This window comes from Eleutherodactylus coqui, chromosome 5, assembly GCF_035609145.1.
Source record: "Eleutherodactylus coqui strain aEleCoq1 chromosome 5, aEleCoq1.hap1, whole genome shotgun sequence".
In the NCBI taxonomy this organism is placed as follows: Eukaryota; Metazoa; Chordata; class Amphibia; order Anura; family Eleutherodactylidae; genus Eleutherodactylus; species Eleutherodactylus coqui.
Genome location: NC_089841.1, coordinates 17,909,764 through 17,932,829, shown reverse-complemented (window position 1 = coordinate 17,932,829; position 23,066 = coordinate 17,909,764). Strand labels below are relative to the sequence as shown.

At 49.3% G+C, this 23,066-nt stretch overlaps 1 pseudogene; it reads right to left on the bottom strand.

Moving 5' to 3' along the window:
• Positions 1–20,672: 20,672 nt before the first annotated feature.
• On the bottom strand, positions 20,673–22,865 carry LOC136629033 (oocyte zinc finger protein XlCOF7.1-like; annotated as a pseudogene).
• Between the last annotated feature and the right edge of the window lie 201 nt (positions 22,866–23,066).

Below are 23,066 nucleotides of genomic sequence, written 5' to 3'. Positions count from 1 at the left end.
TGAGGACAGCGATGGCACACATGGTTGACTTCATGTTAGGATGCCTTTCTCGTGACCCTCGCGTTAGATGCATTCTGGCCACTACGGATTACTGGGTGTACACACTGCTCGACCCACGCTATAAGGAGAACCTTTCCACTCTCATTCCCGAAGAGGAAAGGGGTTCGAGAGTGATGCAATACCACAGGGCCCTGGTGGACAAACTGATCATAAACTTCCCATCCGACAGCGCTAGTGGCAGAAGGCGCAGTTCCGAGGGCCAAGTAGCAGGGGAGGCGCGGAGATCAGGAACATGTTCAGCGCAGGCAGGGAAACACTCTCCAAGGCCTTTGCCAGCTTTATGGCTCCCCAGCAAGACTGTGTCACCACTCCCCAGTCAAGGCTGAGTCGGCAGGAGCACTGTAAAAGGATGGTGAGGGAGTTCGTAGCCGATCGTACGACCGTCCTCCGTGACGCCTCTGCTCCGTACAACTACTGGGTGTCAAAGCTGGACACGTGGCACAAACTCGCGCTATATGCCCTGGAGGTGCTTGCTTGCCCTGTGGCTAGCGTCTTGTCAGAGAGGGTGTGTTTAGTGCAGCTGGGGGAATCATCACGGATAAGCGTACCCGCCTGTCAACTGACAGTGCCGACAGGCTTACGCTCATAAAGATGAACAAAGCCTGGATTTCCCCAGACTTCTCTTCTCCACCAGCGGACAGCAGCGGTACCTAAAGATTATTTTCGCTGCAACCGCGGATGCAAGCATTGTTCTCGATCACCTTAAAAAATGGGGACCTTTACCTTTGTCAATCTGTGTATGATATTCGTCCTCCTCCTCCTGCTCCTCCTCCTGAAACCTCACGTAATCACCCCGAATGGGCAATTTTTCTGTGGCCCAAAAGGCTCATATAATTTTTTAAAACAATATTTTAACTTTTTAATTCTCATGAAAGCATTGAAACTTGCACCTGAACCAATTTTTATTTAAACTGGGCTGCCTCAAGGCCTAGTTACAAATTAAGCCACAGTAAGCTAAGCGGTTAATGGGTTTGACCTGCCCTCTGGGTTGGGCATGGGCATTTTTTCTGGGGTACTTTTGTACTGTCGGTACACCAAATTTTTTGGGCCCTCGCCTGCAATGTAATCCAAGTAATTTTTATGGGCTTCGCCTGCACTCATGGTACACCACTGTGTCTGGGGTTGGCCTACACTTTTGCTACAGAAATGTAACTCTGTTCTGCCTACCTATACTTCTGCCACAGTAATGCTAGTGTGGTCTGCCGATACTTCTTTCACATGTAGCATACAAAATGGTTGTCAGCAGCACAATCCTGTCTCCTGACTTAGATCAGACAGGGAACCTGCACGCCTTCTTTCAGTCAGGATCCAACTCAGACCGTCAATTCATATTCCAAGAAACAAATGGTGGAGGCAGCAGTTGATGCAATAAGTAAACAGGTTTATTCCTCCCACTCAGAAAAGACCACGTTTCAACTCTTGTGGTAATGAGTCTTTGTCAAGTATACAATAACATACAACATGGAACATATATATAGTGAAGGACATACATAAGTGACCAATAGCAAAGTGTTAATTAAAATCGTTTGTATCTATTCACCTGTATCTAATCACCTACATCCTAAATCACATCATGGCAGATGGCCTGCAGACTGTGGCATGTTGTATTCAGTATTTGCGCATGTCCGGAAGCCATAGTAGTCCAACGTGTCATGTGGTTGTCATGTGTCCAACATGACATATCATCCCCTCATCGCGGTGTTGACTCCGCCCCCTCTGTGGAGTCAGGATCGCAGCGGAGTCCTCCAGTGCATACAAGGGATAGAACGTCGTGACGCGATGACGTCATCACGTCACGGCGAACTAAAATCACATGACCGTCATGTGACCGATTTCCCACAGCTTCATCGCTATCCTGCTGGCTCCGCCCCTTCCACATTCTCTGGGCAGGAATCCCCAAATACGTCAGAGGGATGGAACATCACGACGTTGTCATATTACAAAGGACTAATTCTCCTAGAATCCCAGATATTGAGTATGATATACCTCTGTTATGTAAACCAATATATTAAGAACGTAGATAATACACAGAGGGCTTTGAATAAGGGTCCTCATGAGGGTTGTAAATGCTTTATTGTATGGCTTTAATATAATGTATTAGATGCAACTAAATATGTAGATTGTATATTGGTCCATATCACATATGGGGGATGGTACTGCAATTCTCTATGTATATTAGATGTGGTAACATCAGCGCTGTAGTAGCATAGGTATATTAGTCCTTTGTGATATGACAACGTCGTGATGTTCCATCCCTCTGACGTATTTCGGGATTCCTGCCCAGAGAATGTGGAAGGGGCGGAGCCAGCAGGATAGTGATGACGCTGTGGGAAATCGGTCACATGACGGTCATGTGATTTTAGTTCGCCGTGACGTGATGACGTCATCGCGTCACGACGTTCTATCCCTTGTATGCACTGGAGGACTCTGCTGCGATCCTGACTCCACGGAGGGGGCGGAGTCAACACCGCGATGAGGGGATGATATGTCATGTTGGACACATGACAACCACATGACACGTTGGACTACTATGGCTTCCGGACATGCGCAAATACTGAATACAACATGCCACAGTCTGCAGGCCATCTGCCATGATGTGATTTAGGATGTAGGTGATTAGATACAGGTGAATAGATGCAAACGATTTTAATTAACACTTTGCTATTGGTCACTTATGTATGTCCTTCACTATATATATGTTGCATGTTGTATGTTGTTGTATACTTGACAAAGACTCATTACCACAAGAGTCGAAACATTATCTTTTCTGTGTGGGAGGAATAAACCTCTTTACTTATTGCATCAACTGCTGCCTCCACCATTTCTTTCTTGGAATATATTTCTTCCACAGAAATGTAACATCGGTCTGCCGATACTTCTGCTCCTGAAATGTTACCTTGGTTTGTGTATACTGTTACTACTGTAATGTTACCAATGCTGGCCTCTGCCTATACTGCTGCTACGGAAATGTTACTGGGGCCTGTCCCTACTGCTGCCAATGAAATGTGACTGGGGTCTGTCTGCACTTCTGGAACTGAAATGTTACTGGGGTCTGACTATACTGTTGCTACTGAAATGTTACTGGGGCCTGTCCCTACTGCTGCCAATGAAATGTTACTGGGGCTTGTCTCTACTGCTGCCAATGAAATGTTACTGGGGCCTGTCTGCACTTCTGGAACTGAAATGTTACTGGGGTCTGACTATACTGTTGCTACTGAAATGTTACTGGGGCCTGTCCATAATGCTGCCAATGAAATGTTACTGGGGCTGTCCCTACTGCTGCCAATAAAATGTTACTGGGGCCTGTCCCTACTGCTGCCAATGAAACGTTACTGGGGCCTGTCCCTGCTGCTCCCATGAAATGTTACTGGGGTCTGTCTATACTGTTGCTACTGAAATGTTACTGGGGTCTGTCTGCACTGCTGCCAATGAAATGTTACTGGGGTCTGTCTGAACTTCTGGAACTGAAATGTTACTGGGGTCTGACTATACTGTTGCTACTGAAATGTTACTGGGGCCTGTCCCTAATGCTACCGCTGAAATGTTACTTATTCTGGGCTCTGCCTATACTTCTGCTACTGCTATGTTACAGGGGTGTGGAAAACGGAGGCTTCCCAAAGACATGATGGCGGCGAGGCCGCGCTACTAGGTCCCCAGACGTGACCATTTTCCACCAACGCGGTTACTGTTAAGGTGCATATAACCACGGACATGTGGACAGGACAAGTACTGCCACAAAAACATCCCCCTCCTCCTCCTCCAACAATGAAAACATTCTTGGCAAATGCCTTTGCATTGGTCTGTCTGGTGGCAGTCCAAGAATTCCACCTTAAATGACACAATAAGAAAGCCCCCCCCACCATCCTCCCGCCACGGCCAACTTAATCCTGGCCACGGCCAACTTAATCCTGGCCACATTCCAAAAACCAACTAAATAAAACTGCGCTACTAGGTCCGCAGTCGCAACCACTTTCCCACCAACTCAGTTACTGTTAGGCCTCATGTCCATGGGGAAAATCAGATCCGCTGCGGATTTGTAACGTGGATTTGGGCTGCGCATGCACTGTAATTGTCTTTTATTTTTCATGTGGGAGATCAATTGGGCTATGTGCTCTATGAGCTCCCGCACGCGTGATCCGCACTAAAATGGAGCATCTCCATTTTTTTTCATGCTCCAGAAATTTTTTAATTCACTTTTAAATACTATCCGCTGGTATTTATCTACCCGCGGGTGGTCAATGCATTCCTATGGGGCGCAGATCCGAGTGCGGGAAAAACGCTGCGGATTTTAATTCTTATTTTCCCCGTGGACATGAGGCCTTAAGGTGCATATAACCACGGACACGTGGAGAGGACAAGTACTGCCTCAAAAACATCCCCCTCCTCCTCCTCCAACAATGAAAACATTCTTGGCAAATGCTTTTGCATTGGCCCGTCTGGTGGCAGTCCAAGAATTTCACCTTTAACGACACAATAAGAAAGCCCCCCACCATCCCCCCGCCACGGCCCACTTAAACCTGGCCACATTCCGAAAACCAACTAAATAAAACCGTGCTACTAGGTCCGCAGTCACCACCACATTACCACCAACGCGGTTACTGTAAAGGTACATACTACCAGTCTGACCGGGGCATGCAGTGTGGGCCAAAGCCCACCTGTATTTTATTTGACGCTAGCTCTGCTGTCCGGGGCACTGCAATGGGATATATTTATGTACCGCCGGTGGCTTCCTGGGAGCCACCCATGCTGTGGGTCCACAGGGACTTCCCATAGGGGATTTGTACCTGCCTGTGTCTATGTATAAAAAACCCCAGTCTGACTGGGGCATGCAGTGTGGGCCGAAGCCCACCTGCATTTAATCTGACATTACCTCAGCTGTGCAGGGCACTGCAATGGGATACATTTATGTACCGCCGGTGGGTTCCAGGGAGCCACCCCTGCTGTGGGTCCACAGGGACTTCACATAGGGGAGTTGTACCTGCCTGTGTCTACTTATAAAAAACCCCAGTCTGACTGGGGCATGCAGTGTGGACCGAAGCCCACCTGTATTTAATCTGACGTTAGCTCTGCTGTCCAGGGCACTGCAATAGGATGAATTTATGTACCGCCGGTGTGTTCCAGGGAGCCACCCATGCTGTGGGTGCACCCACAGTTCACATAGGGGGGTTGTACCTGCCTGTGTCTACTTATAAAAAACCCCGGTCTGACTGGGGCATGCAGTGTGGACCAAAGCCCACCTGTATTTAATCTGACGTTAGCTCTACTATCCGGGGCACTGCAATGGGACAAACTACAGGAGCAATACAGCGTTAATGAGACGTTCACAGCTACGCTAGCATTGGAGTCCGCTCTAGGCCCACGATTGCTGAGGGTTTGTGCAGAGGCCTATGTCCTGGGTGCAGTGAAAGTCCACTTCCTGCCTACGATTGCTGAAACTGTGGGCCGAGGCCTATGTCATCGGCGCAGTGCATATCTGCCATGTTTGGCCGCTCAGATTTATTGTTTTAATTTATTAATGTCTTGGGTTTCCTAGGACCCACCTATGCTGTTGGTGCCCACTTAGTTCCCATCGCTGTGTTTGACCTGTCTGGCACAAAGACACTGACTGACTTGGGTAGAGGGCAGAGTGCAGATGACTTTCCCCTTGCAGTGTCGATTGAGCTATGCAACACCTTGACAGAATGAATACTGTGTGGGCACATGGATTCCCCTTCGCTATGCCCACGTTTGCAGCTCCTGACGGAGGTGGCACAGGATTGCATTTCTCGTTGCTTCTGTACAGCATTGTGGGCTATCGCCCCGCCCCTTTTAAAGAGGGTCGCTGCCTGGCCCTGCCAACCCTCTGCAGTGTGTGCCTCCGGTTCCTCCTCATCGCAGATGTACTGAGAAATAGACATGAGGGTGGTGTGGCTAGGCAGCCAGCGTGTGGCATGAGGGCAGCTGAAGGCTGCGCAGGGACACTTTTGTGTGCGCTGCGGACGCAGGGTCGTGGGAGGGGGGGGGTTGGGCAGCATGTAACCCAGGAGAAGAGGCAGCGGTGTGTCCCGCAGGCAGTGATTGTGCTTAGTTGGAGGTAGTGTGGTGCTTAGCTAAGGTGTGCCTTGCTAATGAGGGTTTGTCTTAAGTAAAAATTGTTAGGGGGGGGGCACTCTTGCCGCTATTGTGGCTTAATAGTGGGAACTGGAAACCTGAAATGCAGCCTAGCATGTTGCCACTTGCTTGCCCTATCCGTTCCTGTGTCGTTTCCATCACTTTCTTGGGTTTTCCAGATTTTCACAAATGAAAACCTTAGCGGAGCATCGGCGATATACAAAAATGCTCGAGTCACCCATTGACTTCAATGGGGTTCGTTACTCGAAACAAACGCTCGAGCATCGCGAAAAGTTCGACACGAGCAACGAGCACCCGAGCATTTTGGTGCTCGCTCATCTCTAGTCTTTATATATATACACTTTTGTGTGCGCTGCGGATGCAGGGTCGTGAGGGGGGGGGGGGGTTGGGCAGCATGTAACCCAGGAGAAGAGGCAGCGGTGTGTCCCGCAGGCAGTGCTTGTGCTTAGTTGGAGGTAGTGTGGTGCTTAGCTAAGGTGTGCCTTGCTAATGAGGGTTTGTCCTAAGTAAAAATTGTTAGGAGGGGGGGTCCACTCTTGCCGCTATTGTGGCTTAATAGTGAGACCTGGAAACCTGAAATGCAGCCGAGCATGTTGCCGCTCGCCTGCCCTATCCGTTCCTGTGCCGTTTCCATCACTTTCTTGGGTTTTCCAGATTTTCACAAATGAAAACCTTAGCGGAGCATGGGTAATATACAAAAATGCTCGAGTCGCCCATTGACTTCAATGGGGTTCGTTACTCGAAACGAACGCTCGAGCATCGCGAAAAGTTCGACTCGAGCAACCGAGCATTTTGGTGCCCGCTCATCTCTAGTCTTTATATATATACACATGTTGGTTGATGCTTGTACTGAGTTTATTTGTGGTTCTACCTACATATCGGGAGCTATATGGGCATTCTAGCATATATTGACGTTACTACTAAAAATGAGCGAGTGTGCTTGATCGAGCTTGATGCTCGGTTGAGCATTAGTATACTCGGAACTACTAGTTACTCGAGCGAGCACCAGGCGGTGCTCTGATGCTCTATGAGAGAGAGAGTAAGAGAGGAAAAAAAATGCTCAACACCCGGCGGGGGTCCATTGAAAAATGCTCGAGTCCCCATTGACTTCAATGGGGTTCATTACTCAATCCCAGCTCTCGAGCATTAAAAAAACTCGGCTCGAATAACGAGCACCCGAGCATTTTGGTGCTTGCTCATCTCTAGTTACTACTATTACATGTAATTTTTTGCTTGATATGAATTGTTTCCTGATCTAACTCTATTCTATCCCTCTTATGTACTATATGAGAACAACATTTTCAATTTTTTCTACAGCATTTAAATCCTCCCGTTGCCGTCATCAACTGCTGATTAGAGATGAGCGAGCACCAAAATGCTTGGGTGCTCGTTGCTCGGGACGAAATTTTCGCGATGCTCGAGGGTTCGTTTCGAGTAACGAACCCCATTGAAGTCAATGGGCGACTCGAGCATTTTTGTATATCGCCGATGCTCGCTAAGGTTTCCATTTGTGAAAATCTGGGCAATTCAAGAAAGTGATCGGAACGACACAGCAACGGATAGGGCAGGCGAGGGGCTACATGTTGGGCTGCATCTCAAGTTCCCAGGTCCCACTATTAAGCCACAATAGCGGCAAGAGTGCCCCCCCCCCCCAACAATTTTTACTTCTGAAAAACCCTCATTAGCAAGGCATACCTTAGCTAAGCACCACACTACCTCCAACAAAGCACAATCACTGCCTGCATGACACTCCGCTGCCACTTCTCCTGGATTACATGCTGCCCAACCCCCACCCCACCCCCCCGCACGACCCAGTGTCCACAGCGCACACCAAAGTGTCCCTGCGCAGCCTTCAGCTGCCCTCATGCCACACCACTCTCATGTCTATTTATAAGCGCGTCTGCTATGAGGAGGAACCGCAGGCACATACTGCAGAGGGTTGGCACGGCCAGGCAGCAACCCTCTTTAAAAAGGGTGGGGCGATAGCCCATAATGCTGTACAGAAGCAATGAGAAATCCAATCCTGTGCCACCTCCATCACGAGCTGCACACGTGGGCATAGCAATGGGGAACCCATGTGCCACACACTATTCATTCTGTCAAGGTGTCTGCATGTCCCAGTCAGACCGGGGTTTTTTATAAATAGTCACAGGCAGGTACAACTCTGCAATGGGAATTCTGTGTGCACCCACAGCATGGGTGGCTCCCTGGAACCCACAGGCGGTACATAAATATATCCCATTGCAGTGCCCTGGACAGCAAAGCTAACGTCAGGTTTAATGCAGGTGGGCTTCGGCCCACACTGCATGCCCCAGTCAGACTGGGGTTCTTTAGCAGTGGACACATACAGTTACAACTCCGTGTGGACCGACAGCATGGGTGGGTCCCTGGAACCCACCGGCGGTACATAAATATATCCGATTGCAGTGCCCATCACAGCTGAGGTAATCTCAGGTTTAATGCAGGTGGGCTTCGGCCCACACTGCATGCCCCAGTCAGACTGGGGTTCTTTAGAAGTGGACACATGCAGTTACAACTCCGTGTGGACCGACAGCATGGGTGGCTCCCTGGAACCCACCGGCGGTACATAAATAAATCCCATTGCAGTGCCCATCACAGCTGAGGTAACGTCAGGTTTAATGCAGGTGGTCTTCGGCCCACAGTGCATGCCCCAGTCTGACCGGGGTTTTTAATACATAGACACTGGCAGGTACAAATCCCTAATGTGAAGTCCCTGTGGACCCACAGCATGGGTGGCTCCCTGGAACCCACCGGCGGTACATAAATAAATCCCATTGCAGTGCCCATCACAGCTGAGGTAACGTCAGGTTTAATGCAGGTGGTCTTCGGCCCACAGTGCATGCCCCAGTCTGACTGGGGTTCTTTAGAAGTGGACACATGCAGTTACAACTCCGTGTGGACCGACAGCATGGGTGGCTCCCTGGAACCCACCGGCGGTACATAAATATATCCCATTGCAGTGCCCAGCACACCTGAGGTAACGTCAGCTTTAATGCAGGTGGGCTAAAAATTACTAGGATTACAATGTAGGCGAGGGCCCAAAAAAATTGGTGTACCAACAGTACAAATGTACTTCAGAAAAATTGCCCATGCCCAACCTAGAGGGCAGGTGAAACCCATTAATCGCTTTGGTTAATGTGGCTTAATTTGTAACTAGGCCTGGAGGCAGCCCAGTTAAAATAAAAATTGGTTCAGGTGCAAGTTTCAACGCTTTATTGAATTGAGAATTGAAATGTATAAACATTGTTTACAAAAGTTATATGACTGAGCCTTGTGGGCCTCAGAAAAATTTCCCGTTCGGCTTGATTACGTGAGGTTTCAGGAGGAGGAGCAGGAGGAGGAGGATGAATATAATACACAGATTGATGAAGCTAAAAGGTCCCCATTTTTTATGGTGATAGAGAACGATGCTTCCATCCGCGGGTGCAGCCTACGTATTGTTTAGGTATCGCTGCTGTCTGCTGGTGGAGAAGAGAAGTCTGGGGAAATCCAGGCTTTGTTCATCTTTATGATTGTAAGCCTGTCGGCACTGTCGGTTGACAGACGGGTACGCTTATCCGTGATGATTCCCCCAGCCGCACTAAACACCCTCTCTGACAAGACGCTAGCCGCAGGACAAGCAAGCACCTCCAGGGCATACAGCGCGAGTTCAGGCCACGTGTCCAGCTTCGACACCCAGTAGTTGTAGGCGGCAGAGGCATCACGGAGGACGGTCGTGCGATCGGCTACGTACTCCCTCACCATCCTTTAACAGTGCTCCCGCCGACTCAGCCTTGACTGGGGAGCGGTAACACAGTCTTGCTGGGGAGCCAGAAAGCTGTCAAAGGCCTTGGAGAGTGTTCCCCCGCCTGTGCTGTACATGCTGCCTGATCTCCGCGCCTCCCCTGCTACCTGGCCCTCGGAACTGCGCCTTCTGCCACTAGCGCTGTCAGATGGGAATTTTACCATCAGTTTGTCCGCCAGGGTCCTGTGGTATAGCATCACTCTCGAACCCCTTTCCTCTTCGGGTATGAGAGTGGAAAGGTTCTCCTTATACCGTGGGTCGAGCAGTGTGTACACCCAGTAATCCGTAGTGGCCAGAATGCGTGTAACGCGAGGGTCACGAGAAAGGCATCCTAACATGAAGTCAGCCATGTGTGCTAGGGTACCTGTACGCAACACATGGCTGTCCTCACTAGGAAGATCACTTTCAGGATCCTCCTCCTCCTCCTCAGGCCATACACGCTAAGAGGATGACAGGCAAGCAGCATGGGTACCCTCAGCAGTGGGCCAAGCTGTCTCTTCCCCCTCCTCCTCCTCCTCCTCAACGCGCTGAGATATAGACAGGAGGGTGTTCTGACTATCCAGCGACATACTGTCTTCCCCCGCCTCCGTTTCCGGGCCCAAAGCGTCTGCCTTTATGCTTTGCAGGGAACTTCTCAAGAGGCATAGCAGAGGAATGGTGACACTAATGATCCCCGCTCACCATCTGGGTAGACTCCTCAAAGTTTCCAAGGACCTGGCAGATGTCTGCCAACCAGGCCCACTCTTCTGTAAAGAATTGAGGAGGCTGACTCTTACTACGCCGCCCATGTTGGAGTTGGTATTCCACTATAGCTCTACGCTGCTCATAGAGCCTGGCCAACATGTGGAGCGTAGAGTTCCACCATGTGGGCACGTCGCACAGCAGTCGGTGCACTGGCAGATTAAACCGATGTTGCAGGGTGCGCAGGGTGGCAGCGTCCGTGTGGGACTTGCGGAAATGTGCGCTGACCCGGAACACCTTTCCGAGCAGGTCTGACAAGCGTGGGTAGCTTTTCAGAAAGCACTGAACCACCAAATTAAAGACGTGGGCCAGGCATGGCACGTGTGTGAGGCTGCCGAGCTGCAGAGCCGCCACCAGGTTGGAGGCTCAGCGGCGAAAGCCAGTGGTCGGTCTGCTCTGTCAGACCCTGCAGCAGTTCGTGGGCCGTGTGCCTCTTCTCTCCTAAGCTGAGTAGTTTCAGCACGGCCTGCTGACGCTTGGCCACCGCTGTGCTGCCATGCCGCGCGACACCGACTGCTGGCGAGGTGCTGCTGCTGACACATCTTGATTGCGAGACAGAGGTTGCGTAGGAGGAGGAGGGTGGTTTAGTGGAGGAAGCATACACCGCCGCAGATACCAGCACCAAGCTGGGGCCCGCAATTCTGGGGGTGGGTAGGACGTGAGCGGTCCCAGGCTCTGACTCGGTCCCAGCCTCCACTACATTCACCCAATGTGCCGTCAGGGAGATATAGTGGCCCTGCCCGCCTGTGCTTGTCCACGTGTCCGTTGTTAAGTGCACCTTGGCAGTAACCGCGTTGGTGAGGGCGCGTACAATGTTGCAGGAGACGTGGTCGTGCAGGGCTGGGACCGCACATCGGGAAAAGTAGAAGCGACTGGGAACCAACTAGCGCGGGCCGCCGCCGCCGCCATCATGTTTTTGAAAGCCTCCGTTTCCACAAGCCTATACGGCAGCATCTCCAGGCTGATCAATTTGGCTATGTGCACGTTTAACGCTTGAGCGTGCGGGTGCGTGGCAGCGTGCTTGCGCTCAAACACTTGCGCTAGCAATGGCTGGACGGTGCGCTGAGAGACATTGGTGGATGGGACCGAGGACAGCGGAGGTGAGGGTGTGGGTGCAGGCCAGGAGACGGTTGTGCCTGTGTCCTGAGAGGGAGGTTGGATCTCAGTGGCAGGTTGGGGCACAGGGGGAGAGGCAGTGGTGCAAACCGGAGGCAGTGAACGGCCTTCATCCCACCTTGTGGGGTGCTTGGCCATCATATGGCTGCACATGCTGGTGGTGGTGAGCCTGGTGGTGGTGGCTCCCCGGCTGATCTTGGCGCGACAAAGGTTGCACACCACTGTTCGTTGGTCGTCTGCACTCTCAGTGAAAAACTGCCAGACCTTTGAGCACCTCGGCCTCTGCAGGGTGGCATGGCGCGAGGGGGCGCTTTGGGAAACAGTTGGTGGATTATTCGGTCTGGCCCTGCCTTTACCCCTGGCCACCGCACTGCCTCTTCCAACCTGCCCTGCTGCTGCACTTGCCTCCCCCTCTGAAGACCTGTCCTCAGTAGGCTTAGCAAACCAGGTGGGGTCAGTCACCTCATCGTCCTGCTGCTCTTCCTCCGAATCCTCTGTGCGCTCCTCCCTCGGACTCACTGCAATTACTACTACCTGTGTGATAGACAACTGTGTCTCATCGTCATCGTCCTCCTCACCCACTGAAAGCTCTTGAGACAGTTGCTGGAAGTCCCCAGCCTCATCCCCTGGACCCCGGGAACTTTCCAAAGGTTGGGCATCGGTCACGACAAACTCCTCCGGTGGGATAGGAACCATTGCTGCCCATTCTGGGCAGGGGCCCGAGAACAGTTCCTGGGAGTCTGCCTGCTCCTCAGAATGTGTCATTGTAATAGAGTGAGGAGGCTGGGAGGAAGGAGGAGCAGCAGCCAGAGGATTCAGAGTTGCAGCAGTGGACGGCGTAGAAGTCTGGGTGGTCGATAGATTGCTGGATGCACTTTCTGCCATCCACGACAGGACCTGCTCACACTGCTCATTTTCTAATAAAGGTCTACCGCGTGGACCCATTAATTATTAGATTAATCTGGGGACGCCAGAAACGTGCCTCTCTCCTAATCCCGCAGCAGTCGGCTGCGATACACCTGGATCAGGAGCTCGGCCTGTGCCCACACCCTGACTTGGGCCTCCGCGTCCTCGCCCGCGTCCACGTCCTCTAGGTCTACCCCTACCCCTCAGCATGGTGTATTACCAGTAGTGCAGAAACAGAACGCTGTAATTAAATGTGCCGCTTATTGGCCTGTGGTTGGAGGCTGACTTCGCTTACGGAACGCACAGCAGAGCCAGGAAAGAATTTTGCGCAAGCCTGTAGTGAGACATAGGTGCGTATAACTCAGCTATTGAAATTCACAGTGCTAAAGCAGTCAAGTGGCCAAACGCCACTAGTAGGCCTTAAGTATTTTGCTTCTATTTTTTGAAAGGCTGAGCTGAGACAGCAGACAGATACTGTAGGCAGCGTATATATGTATACTGTTTCCCTGTGGACAGGATGACGGCGGTGATGTAACGGGCAACGCAGAGCCAGGAAACACTTTTGCGCAAGCCTGCTGTAACACTTAGCTGCGTAATAATTAGGACTACTACCCCCAGCAGACACGCAGTAGACTGAAGATGGTCACAGGCAGCCCAAATATAGTATTTTTCCCAAATTTGTTTGAAGAAGCCCACTGCCTATATAGACAGTATATCTCTTTCACCTTTCCCGCTGTCCCTGCCTCACCAGTACTGGCCCTATACTATGTAAAATTACTGCAGACTGTTTCCCTCTGGACGGGATGACGGCGGTGATGTAACGGGCAACGCAGAGCCAGGAAACACTTTTGCGCAAGCCTGCTGTAACACTTAGCTGCGTATTAATTCCCTGCCTCACCAGTACTGGCCCTATACTCTGTACAATGACTGCAGACTGAAGACGCACTGCTCTGCACGCCCGATATACAAAAAAAAAAAGTGCAACACTGCTAAAAGCAGCCTCAACAGTACTGCACACAGTCAGATGTGGCCCTAAGAAGGACCGTTGGGGTTCTTCAAGCCTAAGATAACTCCTAACGCTCTTACTATAGCAGCAGCAGCATCAGCAGCACTTTCCCTGATCTATGTCAGAATGCATCTGTGGCGAGCCGCGGGCAGGGCTGATTTAAATACTCCGTTGACACCTGATCTCCCCAGCCACTCACTGCAGGGGGATGGGATAGGGCTGGAACATCACAGGAGAAAGTTGTAATGCCTTCCCTGTCTTTCTATTGGCCAGAAAAGCGCGCTAATGTCTCAGAGATGAAAGTGAAAGTAACTCGAACATCACGTGGTGCTCGCCTCGAGTAACGAGCATCTCGAACACGCTAATACTCGAACGAGCATCAAGCTCGGACGAGTACGTTCGCTCATCTCTACTGCTGATTGAGAGGATATATTCTGTTCTTCGCTTTCTCTTTCTTTTCCATCTTCCCAGTTGGATTAGAAGAGGCGATGATGTTTTGCAAGGTTCTAGTCTTTCCAAATATTATTTTTGGTTCTTTTCCTAATACTTTTTCCAAATATGGATCACCTTGAAGAATATTCCACTTTTTCTTCATAATCCTTTTAATTTCGCTGTTACGAACGTGTAGCTGTAATAAACATAATATTTATTGAAGAAACCATTTCCCAGTCGCATTTAGAGGATGTTTTGGTCTGGGGGCCTACCATCAAATTCCATATCTGAATCATTTGAGAGCTCTTTCATAGGGTTTCCAAGGTGAAGTTTTTACAGAGAAGGTCGCCAGATCTTTCCCTAACCATCCATATTCATCCGGGCTTGAGACTGATGTATAGAGAGGACTTCTTACACAGCTGGGTTAGCGTATTTGTATATTATTTTTAAAAAGTAGTATTTTAGCATGCAAAACTATAGTGATGTGATAGATGAATGAGAAACTTTTTTGCTGGGCTGTATGAAAGGATCATTTTCAAAAAGAGAGAGCGGTCTAATAAATTCCACAAAGTATAGGTTTCTTGTTCTGATTCTCACCCCACTCTATTCTGCAGCCATAAACTTATGATGGCATCAGCTGATGATATCTTCAAGTTATGATTGCCTCCTCTGGGGAATCGTAACTTGAATGAGAATTCGACATACAATTCTGCATTCAGCTCTGATCTTCAACACACGAGATTGGTTGGAAGATGCATCCAATTAGGTGCATGTTGTTACTAAAACAGGCACACACTGATTGACTAGATCTTCCCCATTTTTTTATACAGTTTGGGAAAAATGGAGTGAGAGGCATAACATCTTCACTGTAAGGCTGCCTGTTCACGGGCATTGTGGTTTTCCACTACGTTTTTCCATCCGAGGGCTGGCGGATTTCCGTTATGGGAGAACACTAGTTCTATCATTATGATAGGTTCATCGCAGAAAAATGCTGTGTATTTCCCCTCGTGTTACCCTATGGAAAGCGTTCATTGCGTTACCGTGTGCAGATTATCGCCACTGATAACGCACTGCAGACTCTCCCTGTAGACAAGAGGCCTAAAAAGTGGATTATACCCACCTGATAATCAGGTTTCCAGTAGTCTCCACGACAGCACCAATGAGATTGCCTCCTCCTGGTAGGACAGGAACATACTGAGAGGTTAAAAGCTCCCCCCCTTCCCCACTTTCCTCAGTGGATTCTAACGAATTGCCGGGGCAGGAGCTAAACTTAAATTTCTTCCCCTAACCGGGGTTTTTTTATTTTTAAATTTATTATTTTATTTTTGTAGGGCGGGAAAGGTACGGGTGCTGTCGTGGAGACTACTGGAAACCTGATTATCAGGTGGGTATAATCCACTTTTTCCCCCAGTCGTCTCCACGACAGCACCAATGAGACGTACCAACTAAAGTTTATTAGGGTGGGATCGCTGCCGAGAGGACTTTGCGGCCGAAGGCCATGTCCTCATTCTGCTGCACTTTTACCCTATAGTGTTTAGTGAACGTGTGGGGTTTTTTCCAGACTGCGGCCTTGCAAATTTGCTCGACCGAGGCTGAACTGTGTTCGGCCCATGAGGACGCCACTGCCCTTGTGGAATGGGCTTTAAGAGCTAACGGGATCTCCTTCCCGAGGGCTTTATAGGATTCTATGATGGCCAGGCGGATCCACCTGGCTATGGACCTTTTCGCTGAACTGGACGAACAGGTTGTCGTCCCGCCTCCAGTGGCTCGTTGTATCTATGTAGGTTAGGACTGCTCTCCTAACGTCCAGGCAGCTTAGGGTTCTTTCCTCCTCGTTTTTTGGGTTGCTGAAGAATGAGGGGATTATTATATCCTGGGACCTATGAAAATCTGACACTACTTTTGGCATAAAGGCAGGGTCTGTTTTAAATATTAGTTTGGTGTCTGCAATTTTCATGAACGGGTGGCGGATGGACAAGGCCTGTAGTTCGCTAACCCGTCTTGCGGATGAAATGGCTACTAGGAAGATGGTCTTGATTGTAAGCATTCTTATAGGTAGCGACTCCATCGGTTCGAATGGTACCGCTGTCATGGCCCCTAGAACCCAATTAAGGTTCCAGTCTGGGAACAGGTTTATGGGCCTAGGGCGTAATCTAGCTGCTGCTGTTAGGAACCTGTGGACCCATCTATCGTCTGCGAATTTTGTGTCGCAGATAGCGCTAAGGGCTGAAACTTGGACTTTTAGGGTGCTCGGGGAGAGGCCCATCTCTAAGCCCTCCTGCAGGAATTCTAAGATTAGCGGAGTGTCGGGGATAGAATCCCCGTGATCCCTTCCCTGTCTCCATGAGGAAAACTTTCTCCAGACCTTCTGGTAGATCAGGTGGGTCGTCTTTTTCCTACTGGACATTAGGGTTTCTACTACTTTCTCTGAGAATCCTTTCTTTCTTAGCGAGGATTCCTCAAGAGCCATGCCGTTAAATGGAGTTTGTCTAGGCCGGGGTGGTTCAGTGGCCCCTGCGATAGAAGATCCGTCCAGGTAGGGAAGGTGACTGGGTCCTGGACGCTCAGTGTTGTCAGAAGACCGAACCAGCTTCTTTTCGGCCAGAAGGGGGTCACTAGGATTAGCGTGCATCCCTGGGTTCTGAAGTGCTGTAAAACCCTGGGGATTAGTGGTATGGGAGGAAAGGCGTAGGCCAGTCCTTGTCCCCAGTCCTGGCCTAGGGCGTCTACCGCTATCGGATGATCTCCTGGCCGGAGGGAGAAAAAGTTGCCTACTTTTGTGTTCTCCCTGGTTGCGAAGAGGTCCAACTGTGGGGTCCCCCACCGGTTGGTTAAGATTCTGAATGCCTCTGGGGAGAGGGACCACTCTCCTGGGTCTATCTGCTTCCTGCTGAGGAAGTCTGCTTTTCCGTTTAGTGTCCCCTTTAAGTGGGTTGCCGTGATCGAGAGGATCCGGCCCTCCGCCCAGTGAAAGATTTTCTGTGCGATGCTTTGCAGTGGGGGAGATCTTGTGCCCCCTTGGTGTCGTATGTGAGCGACCGCGGTGACATTGTCTGACAGTATTTTTATGTGTTGGTTCTGTAGCGAGTTGCCCAACTGCCGTAGAACCTGCCAAACTGCCTGTAGTTCTCTGAAATTTGAGGACTGTTCTTTTATCCTCTGAGGCCAGGGACCCTGAAAGAATTGGTTCCCCACATGCGCTCCCCATCCACAGGCGCTTGCGTCTGTTATGATGTGGATGGCTGGGTTTTGTAGCCAGTGAACCCCTCTCCGCAGGTTCTCTGGGGATGTCCACCAACGCAGGGATGTTTTTGCCCTGTTTGGGATGTACATCCTTGCCCCTAACGAGGACTGCCTTTTGTCCCAAGAGGATAGGACTACGGCCTGCAGGGCTCTGGTGTGGGCCTGGGCCCATGCTACTCCTGGGATGCATGATGTCAAGCTCCCCAGGAGAGACATTGCCTCCCGAATTGTGCAGAATCGTCTTCGTAGGAAGGTTTTGACTATTCTGCGGATTTTTTGTATTCTCTCCTCGGGTAGGTAGGAGCATTGCGATTCTGAGTCGAGAGTTATTCCCAGAAACGTCTTCTGCTTGCCGGGATCTAGGCTGGATTTTTCCCAGTTTATAATCCATCCCAATGATTGGAGAAGTTGTAGCACTGTCTCCAGGTGTTTGGTTAGGAGTTTTTTGGACTCTGCTATTAATAGAATATCGTCCAGGTACGGTAATACTAGGATCGATTTTTCTCTCAAGTGGGCGGCTACCTCTGCCATAATCTTGGTAAAGATTCTGGGAGCTGAGGATATCCCGAAGGGCAGGCATCTGAACTGGTGGTGCTCTATTCTTCCGCCCATGTCCACTGCGAACCGCAGGTATTTCTGTGAATCTTTGTGGATCGGGATGTGAAAATAAGCGTCCTTTAGATCGATGGACGCCATGTAGGCTCCTCTGGGGATCAACTTTATTGTCGAGGAGATGGTCTCCATTTTGAATCTCCTGTATCGGACGCAGGTGTTCAGGTCTTTCAGGTTTATTATCGTCCGGTGTTTCCCGCCGGGTTTTTTTACTAAAAAGAGCCTGGAGTAATAGCCCTGGGTTTCCTCGTTTCGCGGTACGGGAGATATTGCGTTTAACCGTTGCAAGTCGCGCACCCTTTGCCCTAGTAAATGTAGCTGTTTTTTTGGGGCTCGCGTGGTAATAAATTTCCTTCTGGGGATGGACACCAGCTCTATCTGGTATCCGTACTGTAGGATCTTTGGGATCCATGGGCCCCCGCAGATTGCGGCCCATTGATCCACAAAGCTCCCCAGCCTTGCCCCTACGGGGATGGCGTCAGGGTCTTTGCTTCGGCTCCCCCTGGTGGGGGTTGAAGAGGATATTCCTTCCTCTGCCCCCCTTGGGGTAACTCCAGCGGCCTGTCTTGCCCTTGCCTCGGTAGGCCTCGGGCTGCTGCATTGGGGCCCGGGGAAAGGTCTTCACTCTCTGTGGTTTTTCCTCAGGGAACCCTTTTTTCCTGTCGGCCGCCTTCTCTAGAATTTTATCTAGGTCCGGTCCGAATAGAAACTGGCCGTAGAATGGGAGGGCACACAATTTGTTTTTCGAGGCCAGGTCGCCTGACCATGATCTCAGCCATAACACCCTTCTGGCTGAGTTAGCGCGGGCTGTGGCTTTTGCTGAGAGTTTGACGGTCTCGGCCGCGGCGTCCGCTAGGAAGTTAGTGGCCATGCGCAAGATGGGAAGGGAGTTAAGGATCTGATCCCTCGGTGTCTTGTTGGTCAGGTGTAGTTCCAGCTGCTCTAACCATACCCCCAGGGTCCGCGCCACGCAAGTGGCTGCGATCCCTGGCCTAAGGATGTTTGCCGCTGCCTCCCATGATTTCTTTAGGAGTCCCTCTGCCTTGCGATCCATGGGGTCTTTTAGCTGTGCGGCATCCTCAAAGGGAAGAGTCGTCCTCTTAGCTACCTTGGCCACCGGGACGTCTACCTTAGGTATTTCGTCCCAGCTTGCGCAAGCTTCCTCCTCCAGGGGGTATCTCCTTTTTACGCCTCGAGCGGAGAAGGAACCTGCGTCTGGTTTACTCCACTCTCTCTGAATTATTTTAGAGATGTTTTTGTGGACCGGGAAGGTATGTTTGCGCCTCTCCCCAAGTCCACTGAATATCTCATCCTGTCGGGTCCGCGGTTCTCTGGGCTGTTCTATTTTTAACGTAGCCCTGACTGATTTAATTAGTTCCGTCAACTCGTCTTGATGGAACAAATATTTCCTGTAGTCCTCCTCCTCTGAGGACTCTTCGGCCGCCTGTTCCTCTTGCTCTGATCCGATGGAATTCTCGGAATCAGAGGGCTCCTCGGGAACATATGCCTTTCTTTGGCGTTTCGCTGGCGGTGCCGGCAGTGACGTTAGAGCTGATCGAACCTCCTCCTTCACCAGCTTCCTAACGTCATCCAGGAATCCCCCCGATTCCTCTCTGACTAGCCTAGCCACGCATGCCTTGCATAGAGGCCTCTGATACGTGGCTGGTAGTCTCGTCCCGCATTCCACGCATTTTCGCAGTTTTGTTCTGGGGGGGATGTCTTTTTTATCCCCCTGACAAACAAAGCATTTTTGCGGGTAAACATGCAATTTTTCCATATACAGCATACTGGATATTTGCATTGTACTTTTGCCGCACTGGCTACTTACGGCCGCTGAGGCTGAGGTTTCAGCTGTCTCTGGGGCTGGAGCACTCATCTTTATACCAGTGCTGCAGACACCTTGCGACCTGTAGTGCTGGTGTTCTGGCTTCTCAGGTTCCTATTTGAATTTTCGCGCTCCTGCGCTAAGCCCCGCCCCCTCCGCTCCTAATGCAGACGCGATGACGTCATCGCGCTGGACGTGAGATGCGGCGCCCCGCCCCCTGCCGTCAAAGGGCTTCCTGGAGCGCCGCGCTGTAATTTCTGCCGGAGGACGAGGGGGACTGAGGCTCCCGCTTTGAACCCCCCATGGGCCGCCGCGGGAGGAACCTGGCCCGGGGGTTACCACCCTGATGTGGCGTCCCGGGAGTCGTCTGGCTGCGAAGGGATGACAGGGTGAGCCACTGCCTTCCGATCCGCCTGTATACTTTCGCTGGCTTCTCCACCAGCTCCTCTCATAGATCCTGCCTCCTGGCAGGACAGGAAGACACTGAGGAAAGTGGGGAAGGGGGGGAGCTTTTAACCTCTCAGTATGTTCCTGTCCTACCAGGAGGAGGCAATCTCATTGGTGCTGTCGTGGAGACGACTGGGGGAAAAGTAAGTAGCACATTTGTTGAAATTGATTTGTGCCAAAAAAGTGTCATTTATGACATAATTCTGGGGCAACAGTAATAAATGTGCCCCAGAACACCTACCAGCTCTCCCTCACATCTATAGGTTCTGAGCAAATAAATTAGAGTCTAAAGTATTGGTCAAACACAAACACCATTTTAAATGCAAACCTTTATTAACAATTAGCAAGAAACTTTGAGATGTAGCTATATGTATCAATGTGACACAGTTTATATAGTGGATATAAAGGTGTTACCTGGATTCCATTTGGTTTCTGTATAACAGATGTTTATTGGTAATTACATACATTTCTTATTCATCATTTAGTGCTCTAAATTGATTTCACTTATTCATGTGTTATTTCTTATGCTACTTATTTATAAAATAAGTTTCAAAAATAGGAGATTCTTCCCTGTGTAGGTTGAAGATTCACTTTCCTCGAGAGAAAATTCCCATATTCTGAACAGTAAGATGGCTTCTTTCATGTATGAATTTTCTGATGTCTAACAAGATTTTCTTTCTGGTTAAAACATTTCCCACATTCTGAGCATGAAAACGGCTTCTCCCCTGTGTGAGTTCTCTGATGCACAATGAGCTTTGCTTTCTTTCTAAAACATTTCCCACATTCTGTACATGAAAACGGCTTCTCGTCTGTGTGAATTTTCTGATGCTTAATAAGATAAAATTTATTGGTAAAACATTTCCCACATTCTGAACATGAAAACGGCTTCTCCCCAGTGTGAATTCTCTGATGTGTAACAAGAAAAAATTTACTGGTGAAACATTTCCCACATTCTGAACATGAAAATGGCTTCTCTCCTGTGTGACTTCTCTGATGTGTAACAAGAAAAAATTTACTGGTAAAACATTTCCCACATTCTGAACATGAAAATGGCTTTTCCCCTGTGTGAATTCTCTGATGCGCAATAAGAACTGCTTTCTCCACAAAACATTTCCCACATTCTGAACATGGAAATGGCTTCTCCCCTGTATGAGTTCTCTGATGTACAACAAGACTTGATTTTTCCGTAAAACATTTCCCACATTCTGAACATGAAAAACGCTTCTCCCCTGTATGAGTTCTCTGATGTACAACCAGATTTGATTTATCTCTAAAACATTTTCCACATTCTGAACATGAAAATGGCTTCTCCCCTGTGTGAATTCTGTGATGTCTTGCAAGGTCTGATTTAAGAGAAAAACATTTTCCACATTGTGAACATGAAAACGGCTTCTCCCCTGTATGAATTCTTTGATGTCTTGCAAAGTCTGATTTAGCAGAAAAACATTTCCCACATTGTGAACATGAAAATGGCTTCTCTCCTGTGTGATTTTTTTGATGTCTTGCAAGCTCTGCTTTAACTGAAAAACATTTATTACATGCTGAGCATAAAAACGGCTTCTCCCCTGTGTGAATTCTCTGGTGTGTAACAAGATAAAATTTATGGGTAAAACATTTCCCACATTGTGTACATGAAAATGGCTTTTCTCCTGTATGAGTTCTCTGATGTCTAACAAGATTTTCTTTCTGGTTAAAACATTTCCCACAATCTGAGCATGAAAACGGCTTCTCCCCTGTGTGAGTTCTCTGATGCACAATGAGATTTGCTTTCTTTATAAAACATTTCCCACATTCTGAACATGAAAATGGCTTCTCTCCTGTGTGAATTCTCTGATGCACAATGAGATTTGCTTTTTTTCTAAAACATTTCCCACATTCTGCACATGGAAATGCATTCTCACCTGTGCAACTTCTCTGATATTGTCCCGTTTTTTGCCTTTTCATTTGTTTTTCAGCCTGTGATGAATCAGAAGTTGGAACCTGTATAAGAGGATCACATAATGGATCTTTGCTGTGAAGGGCAGGGGGGATATCTGGGAAAATAACAGGTTCTTCATCTGTATCTTGCGTGACACCACAATCTTCTGCAGCTACTAGATATCCCTCTGACCTCCCGATACTGTATTCTGCCAAGAAAAACAGCTGATTTTTTTTATACTATAAACTTGAAAATGATACTGATATTTTATAACATTTTATATCAATTACAAGTCTTGTAGCAAAATCTAATGATCTTCTAAGGGTACTTTTACACAGGCCAAGAGTCACTAGAGCAATCTTTGTAAAAAGCCATTATGGGTGTCTGTTGGCCCAAGTAAACAAGGGTTCTGACATGGCAAGTGAGTTTACCTAAAAAACCAAGCAACTTTCTAGGTTTAGCACTAGAGTATGCAAACAAAATATCTGGTACATAGTCTTCATTTTCAATTTGAAAAATTCCCGATATGGGCCTTTTTCCAGTGGTGTAAGACGTATTAGGGCTCCCACCCACTGGCGTTTTTTTCTCCACTGCGATGCGATTCTAAAGTTAAAGACTCGCATCGCAGTGCGAGAAAAACGCAGGCAGATATCCCACCAGAAATCTGCCAGCGGCAGCAGAGCTAAGCCCCATTGAAAAGATATGGAGAATGCCGCGGACTTCTGCCACAGCTGTCACAGCTGTGGCAGAAGTCAGCGGCATGCTATCCCATTGCTTTCAATGGAATCGGCACTGCTGCCGATCCCATTGAAAGCAGTGGTTTCTGACAAGCCCTGCAGAATGA